This window comes from Phoenix dactylifera, chromosome 6, assembly GCF_051530095.1.
Source record: "Phoenix dactylifera cultivar Ajwa chromosome 6, Ajwa_hap1_PhDact_Kaust_v1.1, whole genome shotgun sequence".
Taxonomy (NCBI): Eukaryota; Viridiplantae; Streptophyta; class Magnoliopsida; order Arecales; family Arecaceae; genus Phoenix; species Phoenix dactylifera.
Genome location: NC_143195.1, coordinates 34,754,432 through 34,768,225, shown reverse-complemented (window position 1 = coordinate 34,768,225; position 13,794 = coordinate 34,754,432). Strand labels below are relative to the sequence as shown.

At 40.3% G+C, this 13,794-nt stretch overlaps 7 non-coding genes across 7 annotated transcripts; all 7 read left to right on the top strand.

Annotated features, from left to right (window-relative positions):
* Positions 1 to 1,468: 1,468 nt before the first annotated feature.
* LOC113462566 (small nucleolar RNA Z107/R87) lies at positions 1,469 to 1,571 on the top strand. Its single transcript, XR_003385180.3, has one exon. It is a non-coding gene; the product is annotated as a small nucleolar RNA Z107/R87 (small nucleolar RNA).
* Positions 1,572 to 1,712: 141 nt separating this feature from the next.
* On the top strand, positions 1,713 to 1,817 carry LOC113462571 (small nucleolar RNA R30/Z108). The gene has a single exon (XR_003385184.1). It is a non-coding gene; the product is annotated as a small nucleolar RNA R30/Z108 (small nucleolar RNA).
* An 85-nt stretch (positions 1,818 to 1,902) lies between these two features.
* Positions 1,903 to 1,998, top strand: LOC113462568 (small nucleolar RNA snoR31). Its single transcript, XR_003385182.1, has one exon. It is a non-coding gene; the product is annotated as a small nucleolar RNA snoR31 (small nucleolar RNA).
* Positions 1,999 to 2,090: 92 nt separating this feature from the next.
* On the top strand, positions 2,091 to 2,193 carry LOC113462573 (small nucleolar RNA snoR31/Z110/Z27). Its single transcript, XR_003385187.1, has one exon. It is a non-coding gene; the product is annotated as a small nucleolar RNA snoR31/Z110/Z27 (small nucleolar RNA).
* Positions 2,194 to 2,422: 229 nt separating this feature from the next.
* LOC113462567 (small nucleolar RNA snoR77Y) lies at positions 2,423 to 2,521 on the top strand. Its single transcript, XR_003385181.1, has one exon. It is a non-coding gene; the product is annotated as a small nucleolar RNA snoR77Y (small nucleolar RNA).
* A 422-nt stretch (positions 2,522 to 2,943) lies between these two features.
* LOC113462572 (small nucleolar RNA Z112) lies at positions 2,944 to 3,031 on the top strand. Its single transcript, XR_003385186.1, has one exon. It is a non-coding gene; the product is annotated as a small nucleolar RNA Z112 (small nucleolar RNA).
* A 74-nt stretch (positions 3,032 to 3,105) lies between these two features.
* LOC113462569 (small nucleolar RNA snoR2/U65) lies at positions 3,106 to 3,262 on the top strand. The gene has a single exon (XR_003385183.1). It is a non-coding gene; the product is annotated as a small nucleolar RNA snoR2/U65 (small nucleolar RNA).
* The last annotated feature ends 10,532 nt before the right edge of the window (positions 3,263 to 13,794 follow it).

Here is a 13,794-nt window from a genome sequence, read left to right as displayed (position 1 = left end):
AGAAAAACAATTTTAAATTTTCAATTAATTGAAGTCGCTGGAAGAACAATTTAAGTGATATGTGATTTATTGAACATCACTAGATGCAAATGTCAGGTAAGTGAAGAGGCCAAACTAAAACTTTCTATTTCCAGCAAATATCTCGTATGAGCATTTTAACACACTGGACAATTAGTAGACTTGTTTGATTTTTATACATATACATGTATAATACTTGACACTTCTGCAGATCAAATCATCATGCTAATGAGAAATTCAATCCACTCTACATCCAATATTAGTACCAAAATTTGAGAGGCAATAAGCCATGCAATCGCACTCCCTTTGGATGTGGGTGGCTCGAAATTGTTAAAAAAACATTGAGATCATGGCTTCGATTTCACTCGAAAAGGGTGGACCAAGATTGCAGAGCCATTGATGGTTGAATGATAGCGGAACAATCTCCCTAAAACACACAGCTAAAATGAACTAAAAAGTAACTTAGTATTCAACCCCTTATTCGCAAGAAAAACTACTTGATGCTGCAAATATATTGCTCTCGCATGAAGCAAACAGCCTCCATCGTCTCAAACAACAAAAATCAGCACCACCAGTATCTTATTCCTTCAGTGAACTGCCAAGTTTACGGTAACCTTTTTCGGCTTTCTATGCAGAGAGTTTTCCATAAATATCTTGCTAAAAATTAAAATTTATATAAATATTTTCTTAAAATTTATATTTATTTCTGTACTCTTATAAAATACAATTTCCGCACAAATACTTCTAATATAACAGTTTTTCTAACACCATTAATAAAAATCATATTTATTTTAATTAAAAATAAAATAGAATTTTGAAATTACTTTTTTTGTCTTCCACCGCGATCGCTTTATAAATGTTTCTTTGTGCACATCTACCTATTAAGAATATTTTAATTATTTTAATTTGAAATCGTTAAGTTTTAATGGCGTTAGATGATTTGGATACATATGCAAAAACAATAAGAAAAAAAAGTAAAATAGCAAAACAAGTATTTTATAAAAATATATATATATATAAAAATATTAATTTTGAAAAAGTATTCATACAAAAATTTAATATTTAGGAAGGTATTAATGTAAAAAAATTCTGCAATCTATTATTTCTTCCTAGTAGAGCGCTTTTTTTTTTTTTTTTTTTTTGTTAAGTGGTCATCAAGCCAAATCGGGTGGGGGCCCATTAATTGGAACGAGCTGGGCCGTCCACGTCGTGGTCCTTCCAGACTCTTCCGGTCATACGCCAGAACTGCCCCCAGGTTCACCGGCACTAGCCGGTCACCTCGATGGAAACCCTAATCCCAGATCTATATATACCCGTGGGCATCCAAGCCGGCTAGGGCGTATCCTGCTCGGCACCCGCAGTTTCTAGGGCTTCTTCGATTTAGGTTAGGATTTCCCCCAAAAGATTTTCTTTAGAATTAGGGGTGGTTTGTTTTCCCTCTTGAAGGAGAGATTGCGGTGATGACTCGGAAAATTTCAAGCTCAACAGACCGGATCGCAGGTCTCTCACTTTGAGGGATTTGTATGTCGACGATCCCGCTGAACTGAGCATTCTTCTCCAGAGGGAAGAATTAGGTTTAGGGTTAGGCTTTGTTCTTGTTCGATCCGCATTTTTTTCTTTGGTTTCATATGTTTTATGTTTTTTTTTGGTTTATTTTGTTGTTTCCTTCGATCTCGAATTTGGGGATCGGTGGAGAAGGCTGCGATGAGGATAACAGAGCTCCCTCTTCTGAAATTTTGTTCTTGAGGACGCTCGCTGGCAGAATCGAACCATTACTTTCAATCGCCACCACTGAGTAAATCTTCTGCACCATTTTTTTCAAAGAATCGTTTTTTAATTCAAAGTTCTGTTTTTTAGTTGATATGCATTATTCGATTTGATCAACAGATAAGGATGAAATAATGGTATTCTAATCCAACACTTGAACTGAGGATCTAAAAAGTCCAAGTGACGCATCCATTCTTTCGTTTCTGAATCTGTTTTCTATTTTGTTATAACTTTTCTTCTCGAATTATTTCATTTTGATTGTTCTTTCTTTATATACATATATCTTATTGCCGATCTTGGAATCGTTCATCAGGTGATGAAATCTTGAAATGAAATCTTAGGACACCTTCCTACACAGCCCCATTCGTTGGGTTGTGGATGAGAAAACATTTCAATTCTGATGATGATGCTCGTTTTTTTCATTTGCGTAGTGATCGTACATTGGTCTTTGATGTTTAATTTTTTTTTCTAATTTTTAATTTTGATCAAGAAATTTGTACCAAAAATTTTTGATCAAGAAATTCATTATAATAGATCCCGAGTATCTCTTGAGTATTTTTCCTTGTTTTATACGGTTTGAACGTTGATGGTGTTTTCTCTCGGAGGATCGTTCATTGATCCTGAGTATCTCTTCAGTAAGCCTATGACGAAGCACTAAACATTGTTGGAATTACCGGCTGAGGTTAATAAACCATTATTTGATGTAAATCAATAGGCTGGCTATCTGAGGCTTCTCTATATCAGCATCTGTGTACTTTTATTTGTTCCGAAAGGGAAAAAAACTGAAGTTTTTATTTCCCCAACTCCCTGTGGTCATGATAGCTGTAATACTTCCATCGATCTTCTTATGGTTTCATTGGTCTTATTTTTCATATTTGTTTTCAAAACCTGTGAACTGATGAATCTTCTGGATGGCTGCAATGTTATCAAATCAATACTTGTTAACTTTGCAGTATTTTTGTTAATCGTCATTCTTAAATAACCGACTATTTTGGTGTTGTAATCTACAAATGTAAGTGACTACAAATACGATTTCCTGTGATTTCTATATTCTGTAACGCAATAGTGATGTCCTCTTACTCAATATCGTTCGTTTTTTTATCTGAATCTCTTTTTGTTCCAAGAATGTCTGGTTTATGTTGTATGTAGGGTTTATTGATCCTGATGAGGAGGAATGACCTCATGATAGGAAGTGCCGTATGACAGTTATTAGCTGTGTGTGATTTTAAATGGGTCACTGAGGGATCACTGTACTCCGTTTTAGATTTATCCATGTTTTACGTTATCTAACTTTTTGTTTACTTTAGTGTTGCTCGCTTAGGCCCAATGCCACGTCTCTGATAGCCAAGTGCATTGACCAGAGATGCTATGATTGGGCCTAGATCAAGTCAAGTTTTTGGTATTTCGCAAGTTGATAGGAACCTGTGGATTAGATCTTTATTGTTCATCCACGGAGCCGGTTTTTGCGATTACATTGGATCGTTTATTCAGCTATCAATATAGAATCATGCTTGTTCTTCAGGAAATTTCGATATCTATCATCCAGACATAATTTATCCATCAAATCGGATTATGAGATGTGTATTTTTGTTCGTCTGTTTGTTTGAGATGTTTTTTTGTGCGTGCGTGCGTGCGTGCGGCTCTTTTTCAGATCCAACAAATTTAGTGCCAAGGGGTTTGTTGTTGAAGCAGATAGATGGTAGGATGCTTTTTGGTCGTGGATAGCCAAACTTTTCTCAGTTATGCGAGTTGTTTATTTGTAAATTTATGTTCTAGTATTTAACTTATGCAATAGACGGAGCAATGGAATTATGGACGGGGCATAACTGGCTTGTTCTTGCCTTCCAGTTGTGCTTAGGATTGGTTAATGTAAGGTACATGAATTAGATAAAATGTAAGAACAAAGCCTACTAATTTGGATGCTGTAAATGTAACATTCTTACAATTGCATATGAGAAAATATAGAGCTCAGGCACTGTGTGGTGTTCGACTAGAATGAATGAAGTTTACAGGAAGTGTCCAAAGTGTTAGATTATAGGGATAAACTCTGCTGCATCCATACATGATTTGAGTTCCGATGTTTCCGTGCCAGAATTAGAAGTGACAAAATCATCATTTTTCTTTAATTTTGAATTATTAATTCATTCAAATGCAGGTTGAGAAATTAATACAGATATGTACTACCATTGGGCAGCGGGTTTCACATCGCTCCATTAATAGATATGAATAATAGAGCCGGATGATATCTATTAAAAAAATAATAATATGATAGAGATTGGGGCCTTGTAAAACAAGGTACAATTGCAAGGAAAATGTGGTTGTCTTTCCTTGGGGCTCCATTTATCTAAAGCATACATCATTCTCTCCCCATGCAGTTTAGAAAAATATATTTTTTTAATATTCATTTTTTTGGTTAAAAAAATTGGATACCTATATGGATTTTTTAACATTTGATTGTTTTTGGTTATACAGATGGTTAATATCAATTTTGGTTAATAGAGAATATGGATGAAGCTCAAAAGCTTCAAGGGCCTACCGGGAATGCTAGGTTTGATTCTCTCCAGATAGCCAAACAACGGGCTCATGTAGCTTTTTTATGGTAAGAGGTAACCATATTAGCAATGGATGGAAGATGCAGCATCAATCGTATCCATCATAAGGGATCACAATGGATGTGTTTCGTAATGCGGTCGTAAGGAAAATCAACGCAAACTCGGTGCCAGAAGCAGAACTCAGTGCCGCTTGGAGGGGTCTATTTTTTTTTTTTTTTGCTAAAGGCTTGGAGGGGTCTATCGACAGCTACTCAGCAACTAAAACTAGATATGGTTGGAAGATGACTCCCATACTGTTCCCTACATGGATCACAAAAATCTAAACATAGATTCTCTATGGTTACTGCTTCCATACAACCCCTTCTTTACGATATCATTCAATGTGCTGCAAATCTGGAGCTATTTCTTGCCTCTGATGTATTCAGGAAAGCTAATCAACCGGCGGACAAATTAACTAACAGAGGAATCTCTTGTCCAGGCAGATGCAGCAGGAATCCATTTTGTTTGTTAGAATGTAATCCTGTTTGTTATTTCTTTTACCCTTTTTCTTTGCCCTTTGGGACCGCTTAGGTCCCCTTAATGTACCAAAAAAAAAAAAAAAAAAAAAAGAAAAAGAAAAACTGCTTTAGACACAAGTCTTCTTAAATGCATTACAAAACAGTCAAAACAAAGACTCATATGCAGGCTTTGAATTAGGGGAATCTGAACAAACTTTAACTGGTATAAAACTAAAAAGACTAGTTGAAAGATGTTTTTGGTTTTTTTAGTTTTGTATAAGTATTCAACATCTTCTCAGCGAATAATCGATATGGAACTAAAAACAGGTCTGCACGGATCCTCAAATCTAATCACAAGCACCATGATCAGTTCGTGATCAGCCTCTATGAACTTGTACTGCAATGTCTCCTAGTCCATATAGATTATGTGCCGAGTTTGTTCTGATATAATCTAAAAAGACTAGTCGGAAGGTATTTTTAAGTTCTTTAGTCATATATAAGTACTTAAGATCTTCTCAGTGAATAACTAATATGAACTAAGTACATGCTCGCATAAATCCTTAGATTATCAAATTGTTTTATTTGAGGGACAAACTCCTTTAATTGTATATCAAATGCAAATGGTCATGTCTTGCTTAGCTAGACTTAATCCACCAAAGCTTAACTGGACTTAATCCAACAAAGCTTAGGGTGGTTTGCTGCCCTCAACAGCTCAATCCTCATTCTCTCCCTCTCATCAACTCACTCTCACCAGCTTATAGACTTGAATACAGCGACAAGGAAGGTGAGAACTTCCTTAATCAAGTTTTTTAATCTAATATTTCAAATTCCATCTCCTTATTTCTATGTGTATCTATGCTTTAAATTAGAATATAGAATATCTGACCTAAACTATGCCCTTTACTCTTCTAGCTTAATAAAAATAAACTCGAATGAGCAAATCTTTTAATTCAATTTTTTATAATCCTCATTAATTGAAGGAAAAAAAACTAAGCACAGCAAATATATAAAACTTCCCACCCACCAACCCAAACACGAAATTTTTATCTTTGCCCTGACAGTCGGTACAAGTCCTTTGCACTCACTCAAATAAGGAATAAATAACTTTGTGCCACTTAGAAGACTTTCGTTCATTCATCCTTTCAAACGATAAAGACATCACAATCGTTACAGCAAGAAACCTGAGAGTTAGAAAGGAAAGTCCAAAGAAAGCATAAAAAGAGATAAGGGTCTGATCACAATCCAATCAAGATCGTATCAAAGATTCTCCCTTTGTTAATCTACAATGGTTGAGGTTTGGAGATACTTGATATATCCAGTCAATAAGAAATCAACTTTAGCCAATAGCTTTTGGTAAGTTTTTAATGTCTTTGAATTGTCGAAAGAATCTATGACATACCATGAATTCTACAATTATGAGGAGGTATAGGCACTAATAGTCATACGCATTCCTCTCTTTTGATATGTTAAATACTTTTCTTGTGGAGTGCACTTTTAAGAGTATTCTCTCTCTTATGGAGGTGTGACAATGCTACCACCCTCAACGTGGCACTAAGAAAATTGGTGATAGTAGTATAGACTGATAGCTAGGTTCCCCCATAAAGTTGGTTTGGGATTGTTATGGTAGTTTTATATTTAAGGGCAATTATGCTCATAAATTTGTTATTAATTCTAATAAAAACCATGAATAAAGTGAATGCCATTCTTTCTCTTCTTCTATCTTTTAGATGCAAATCCAATATTTATGCAATGAGGATGCTCCTTGATGCTCAAACATAGAAACTTGCCCAGATCAGCCCCCTTCACTTTCTGTCTAAGAATCATGAAAATTGCATAGTTTAATTAGATCATACCAGTCTTGGTTTTAGTGTTTATACAATAAAGAAGTAGCATCAACTGCTGCATTACAGATGCCGAATTGATTACCCTAAGAAAAGTTGAAGGGTGTCAAAGAAGGTGAACAACCCAATCAGTTATTGCAACGTGAACCCAAATATTCATGTTTATATCCCAACATGGAATCCATATTCAGAGTCCAAAACAGATACGCTGCGGATTTGGACAGTCACTGGATTTGTGCAAACACATATGAATGGTTACATGCCACAATATATGCACAGCTGAGAATTTCTTCAATAGTTTTATCCAAACATTATTTTAGTTCATCCATTAACTTCAGCAATTCATTTTGAAAGCTTCAGTAGTTGGTAAGTTTTGGCTGCTGATCTTGTAAAGGACCCACATCCAAACAGGAAACTAATAATTATTTGGTTGGATTCTCTAATGCCTTTAAGGTTTAGACTTGAACCTTTTAGGATCCCAATTTATATCCAGAAAATCCAAAGTCATTTTGCTAAGCTATTTGACGCAGGACGGATGTAGGGATTGGAATGCAGAGAGAAAGAGGATAGAAAGAGGGGAAGAAGAAGAGGAAGAGGAGAGGAGAGGAGGAAGAAGATGATTAATTTTCATGCAATAATTCATTAAAAAAAAATAACAAATGCATGCCCTATATATATATAGGGCCACCAAATAACAAATAAGTCCTCATAAACAAAAAACAATTCGAAATAGGTCCTCACAAGACAATATGCAAACTAATCCTATCAAAATAAATAATAATAAAAGAAAATATCAATCAATCCAGCCACAATGAAAGTGGCTGGACCGTCTTCCTGCGACGACCATAATCCCGCACAATAATCAGTCCAGTATTCGTGTCCGCACCAACTCCCCCCGGGTAAGAAGAAGTCGACCCCGACGAATGACTCTGGTAGTACTCCAAAAGATCTGGGTCAATGCGCTGTAACTCCGCACGGGTAATCCATGTAGTATCAGACTCCGGGCGTCCTCGCCAACGAACCAGAAAACGCTGAACACCCCCATCACTGGTAGAAACAGTCTGCTCATCTAAAATGGCATCAATTTGTTCTTTTTGTGCTAGTGGTAAAGTTAGATTGGTCGGAGATGGGATGGAATCAAGAAGAGGATTAGCATCAAGCTCAAGTGATGGCGGAGCGAAAGGATCAGTAGGAATAGAAAGGGGGCCCTTGTAAGCAACCAAATCCTCAATATTAAAAGTGGAGCTAATACCAAAATCAGAGGGAAGATCAAGAACGTAAGCATTAGTACCCACGCGTTGCAATACCCGAAAGGGCCCAGCACTACGAGCCTGCAGTTTCTTGACGGTTCCTGATGGAAACCGCTCAGGCCGAAGACGTATCATCACATAATCCCCAGTTTGAAATGATTTATCTCGCTTATGAGAATCAGCTTGTAGCTTATATTGAGCATTACTCATATGAATGCGCTTGCTAATTTCCTGATGCAGATTATGAATGTGCTGTGCAAATGCATGTGCAGACTCAGAAATGCGAATATGGGGGGACATAGGTAGGAGATCTACAGGTTTGCGAGCTTTATAACCATGGACCACTTCGAATGGACTCATCCCGATAGATCGATTGACTGATGAATTATATGCAAATTGGGCGACAGGCAGAATAGAATCCCAATTACGATTGTGATCCCCGACTAGACTACGCAGAAGGTTACCTAGACTTCGGTTGACGACTTCGGTTTGGCCATCGGTTTGAGGATGATAGGCCGTAGAAAATTTAAGTTTGGTGCCAACCAGATGCCACAAGGTTTTCCAAAAATAGCTCATGAAACGGACATCCCTATCAGAGACAATGGTTTTTGGTAAACCGTATAACTTAACAATCTCATCAAAAAATATCTTGGCTACTCGAGAGGCATCAGAAGTTTTGGAACAAGGAAGGAAGTGGGCCATTTTAGAAAAACGATCCACAACCACAAAAATGGAGTCATGTTTCCGAAATGTGCGAGGAAGGCCGAGTACGAAGTCGATACTAAGGTCAAGCCAAGGGCGATCTGGGACAGGTAATGGAGTGTATAGGCCAGTATTTTGTTTTTTGTGCTTAGCTAGTTGACACGTGCGACACTGTCCCACAATTTTAGCAACATCCCGTTTTAAACTTGGCCAAAAAAATTGACGTTCAACTTCTTCTATGGTCTTATCACGGCCAAAATGTCCAGAGAGACCACCGGCATGTACTTCCCATATCAAGAAATCGCGCACAGAAGTGCGCGGAATGCAGAGCTTGGAAGCTTTGAACAAGTACCCGTCTTGTAGATAAACACCATCAATCAAAGGTCCTTGTCCATCAGCAAGGGCATTATAGAGTTGGCCAAAATCTGGGCAAGACAAGTAATCGAGCTTAAGTCTATCAAAACCGGTGATGGAAACAGACATGGCGGACAACAGAGTTACTCGACGACTTAACGCATCAGCAGCTTTGTTCGCAGCACCGGACATATGCTTGAGAACAAAAGTGTAATCCTGGAGGAACTGAACCCACTTGGCATGTCGATGATTAAGTTTTTTCTGGGAATTAAGAAAACGAAGTGCTTCATGGTCAGAATAGAGAACAAATTCATTAGGAAGGAGATAATGTCGCCAATACCGTAGGGCCTGGACTATGGCATAAAATTCCTTGTCATAGGTGGAATATCTTTGTCTAGCCTCATTCAGCTTTTCACTAAAATAGGCTATAGGATGACGTTCTTGACTAAGCACACCACCTATTCCTAAGCCAGATGCATCATATTCCACCTCAAAAACTTTGTTAAAATCTGGGAGTCGCATAACTGGCGCTTCCGTCATTTTTGTCTTAATGTCATTAATGCTTTAGCGGCTGTGCGTGTCCACTGAAAATCACCTCGTTTAAGACAATCAGTGATAGGTGACATAAGTGTACTGAAGCCCTTAATGAAACGACGGTAAAATGTGGCCAGGCCGTGAAAACTACGGATGTCAGTAATATTCTTAGGTTCAGGCCATTCAACAATTGCGGTGATTTTCGCAGGATCAGCAGATAAACCTTCAGAGGAGACTATATACCCTAAGAAGTTTACGTGAGTAGTGAAAAATGAACACTTCTTAAGGTTAGCATAGAGGCTCTCGTTGCGTAAAGTCGTACAAACTTGCCTTAAATGGCCTAAATGTTGCTCCTTAGTTTGACTATAAATAAGGATATCGTCAAAGTATACGACTAAAAATTTGCCCATAAAAGGTCGGAGTACTTGAGTCATCACTCGCATAAATGTACTTGGAGCGTTTGAGAGGCCGAAAGGCATTACCAGCCACTCATAGAGGCCATCTTTTGTCTTGAAGGCTGCCTTCCGTTCATCTCCTGGACGAATCCGGATTTGATGGTAGCCACTTTTTAAGTCAATCTTGGAGAAAATCGAGGCACCTGCCATCATATCCAGCATATCGTCGAGCCGGGGAATAGGAAAACGGTATTTGACCGTGATTCTATTAATAGCCCGACTGTCTACACACATTCGCCAAGTCCCATCTTTTTTTGGAGTAAGAAGGGCAGGTACGGCACAAGGACTTAGACTCTCGCGAATAAATCCCTTTTGTAGGAGCTCGTTAATTTGCTTTAGGAGCTCTGCATGATCAGAGGGGTTCATCCGATAATGGGGCAGGTTAGGAAGGGTAGCTCCCGGGACTAGGTCAATGGCGTGCTGAATATCACGCAAAGGGGGTAAATGATCTGGAAGGTCTTCCGGAAAAACTTCTTTGAACTCCTCGAGAATAGCGAGGGATTCAGCCGATAATGTGCTTTGAAGATGTGGCTGAAATGCTTTAACTAGCAGGGCAAACACCGGAGAGTCCTTAAAGACGTTCCTCTCAAATTCCGTGGGGTTAAGGATATGCAGTTCCTTCCCCTTTGATTTACTCTTGTCTGTACTCTTATTTAGCGTTTTGGGCCGTAAAGGATTAAGCTTAATCTTTTTACCCTGGAATACAAAGGAGCAAGAGTTAGTTCGACCGTAGATGGTGACATCGAGATCGAACAACCAAGGCCTACCTAATATCAGATGACCTACGTCCATTGGGAGTACGTCACACCAGACAGTGTCTTTATAAGAGAGGATTTGAATAGGTACAAGACACCGTTCCTTAATGTGAATGGACGACGTGTCGATCCAAGAGACCTTATAAGGGTGAGGTTGGGACACAGGAGTCAGACCCAAGCGTGCGACAATGCTGGAAGATATCGCATTAATGCAGCTTCCGCTATCAATGATAACTTTACAGTCTTTTTCGCCGCATTTAATGTAAGTGTGAAAAATTGAGGTTCGTCTCCAGTCATCAGTCTCTTTAGGCTGGGTAATTGCACACCTTACTACATTCACAGTGGATCGGTCAGGTTCGTGGGCAATTATCCGGGGAGTAGGTCGGATACAACCTAAAGTGTGTGATTCTTCCTCAGTTTCGTCTTCGACATCGTGAATATCATCTAATTAGGCTCATAAATTTGTTCCTCCAAATTATCTATGTCATCCTTCTGTTCATGTGTGTCAATAACTAGAGTCGGATTTGCACATTGGGAGGCAACATGACCAAACCCTTGGCATTTAAAGCACTGAATTCGTGAGCTTGGTTTTGGAGGTTCACCTAAAATTCCTTTGCCTTTAATATCCCGGTTTTGGATAGGTGGAGAAGAAAAGGGTTTAGGAGGGACAGAACCGACTGGGGGTCTGGGTCCAGATGGTTGGGCACTAGTGGGGACCCGCCTGGTGTCAGGGCGCCTAGCAAACATAGATTTGGAGAATTGTTCATAATTTTGCACAAATGTATAGGCTTGGTCTAAGGTGGACACTTCACGAAGGACAAGTTCTTTCCTAAGCTCATCATTTAGGCCTCGTCGAAATCGGCTCAAGATCATACGTTCATCTTCAGCTACATTACTACGCATCATAAATTCATCAAATTGGGCGATGTATTCAGTAGCTGTGCGACTACCTTGTCGTAAATTGTTCCATCGATCTAAGAGGTCAGATTGATAACTTAATGGAAGGTATTTTTCTTTTAATTTTTCTTTCATCTCAACCCAATCGGTAATAGCAGGTTGATGTCTCCTGGCTAGCAGTTGTTCGGTGTTTTGCCAAAACAATTTGGCTCGACCAAGGAGTTTCATTCTAGCGAATCGGACCTTTTTCTCCTCCGACAGATTGTACCACTCAAAGAAGTGATCCATTTCGTGTAGCCAATCGGAGAAGACCTTCGGATCAAGACGACCATCGAAAGTAGGGGCTTCAACCCTAATGCCTCGCATTACATCGTCATCAGGGTCACGAGGCTCTCTAGATTCTACGGTATGTCGGTGACCTCTATCAACAGGAGGAATGGGACCAGGTCCTCTAGGGCGAGGGTAGGCATAATGGTGACCTGGAACAGACCTATGATCAAAGTTGCCCTGCCGAACCGAACCGTGTTGTTCTAGGAGTTGTTCTAGGGTATCATCCTCATCAAGACCCGGTAAATGGGGAGTACTAACCTTTTGGGATTCAATAACCCTTTGAATTGAAGCCTCAATTGAATCGAGTCGAGTATTAACCTGGGTGGACATTGTGGTGAGGTCATGAATTTGGGCGTTGTTTGCTTGGACTTGGGTATTAGTGTCATGGATAGCTTTTAATAGGGCTTCAATTTTGGAATCCATGTCTAGGGGGGACTCAAGATGAGATGCGACACGACCACTACGTAGATGCATAAAATGAATAACAAAATGTATTAGCCGACCAACTATAAAGGTTCCTAAGTAGACCTAATGCATGAAATGAATTCACAATTGCAAAGTAGATGCTCAATATAAACTAAAACTACTCCCTAGCAAATAGTCATAGCAAACTGTAAATTACTATGAAGCGCAGGCCAACAAGTAATGCAGTCCAGTAGTACTAAGTTTTCGGACTATGCAAGATGGTACGGAGCCACGTATGTTTCCCCGAATTGATCTAGCTCCACAGTTAATATTAAAAGTGCTGCTACTAGGGTTTCTGTTTGTCTTGTGAACGTGTGTGAACGCGTGTATTTTGGATTTGTGGACGTAGTACCACGCACAAATTAAGAAAATTAATGCCAACTTAATTGAGCAAATTGAATCTGCAGGAAATGGGAGAACAACGCTGACCTGGTCTGGAGAGAGACTCGTGCGCGCAGAAGAGACGTGGTCTACAGAGATGTAGAACAGAAGCTCGATGACGACCGGTGGCAGAGAAGGGGTCACTGAGACCTCCCTGAAAGGTGATCAGAGAAACTGATGGCGGCTTTGGTCGGGACAGTTCGTGATGGCTGATGGCGCGGCGACCGGCGATGGCAAGTTGTAGCAGCGGCGCGGCGGCGACTTAGCAGCGGCGAGCGGCAGTAAAGAAGGGCAGGGGCGGCGCGCAGCGCTGTGGTGCAGCAGCAGGCGAGGCAGCGGCGGTGGGGAGCGAGCGGGGAGCGCTGTCAGCAGTGGGAGGCAGAAAGTTGCGGTGGTGGGAGGGTGGGATACGGGGGTGGAGGTGGGAGCACTGTTGGCAGGGGAAGCGACAGTGGCGTTCTGCGGTGATGGCTATCAGAACCCGACGGCGGCGGTCTGCGGCAACGACAACGCGGCGGCGCGGCGGTGGGAGCAGCCCGACGGCGCGGCGGTGCGGCAGTAAATAGCAGCGGCAAGCGGCGGTACGGAGGAGGCGTGAGCGGCGCGCGGCGCGGTGGTGCAAGCAGTGGAGATGGCGGCGGCGGTGGGGCAAGGCGGTGGCGCAGAGAGCAGTGGAAGGCCGCGGGAACGTTGGTGGTGGGACGAGAGGCGGAGGCGGCGAGAGGCGGTGATCGGAGATGAAGAAGAAGCTCGGGAGAATAAAGAAAGGGGAAAGGGAAGAGCACGTGCGTAAATTACGCGTCACGTGCAGCTTCTTTTCTCTCTTTTTTTTTTTTTTTTTTCTTTTTTTTTTTTTTTTTTTGAATCAAGTCGGGTTGCCGGGTTGTCGGGTTAACGGACCCAACCCACTAGGACAGTCCGACCCGCAAAAATTTTTTTTTTATATATATATTTTTTTGAAATAACTCGGGTTAATGGATATCGGGTTAACGGGTC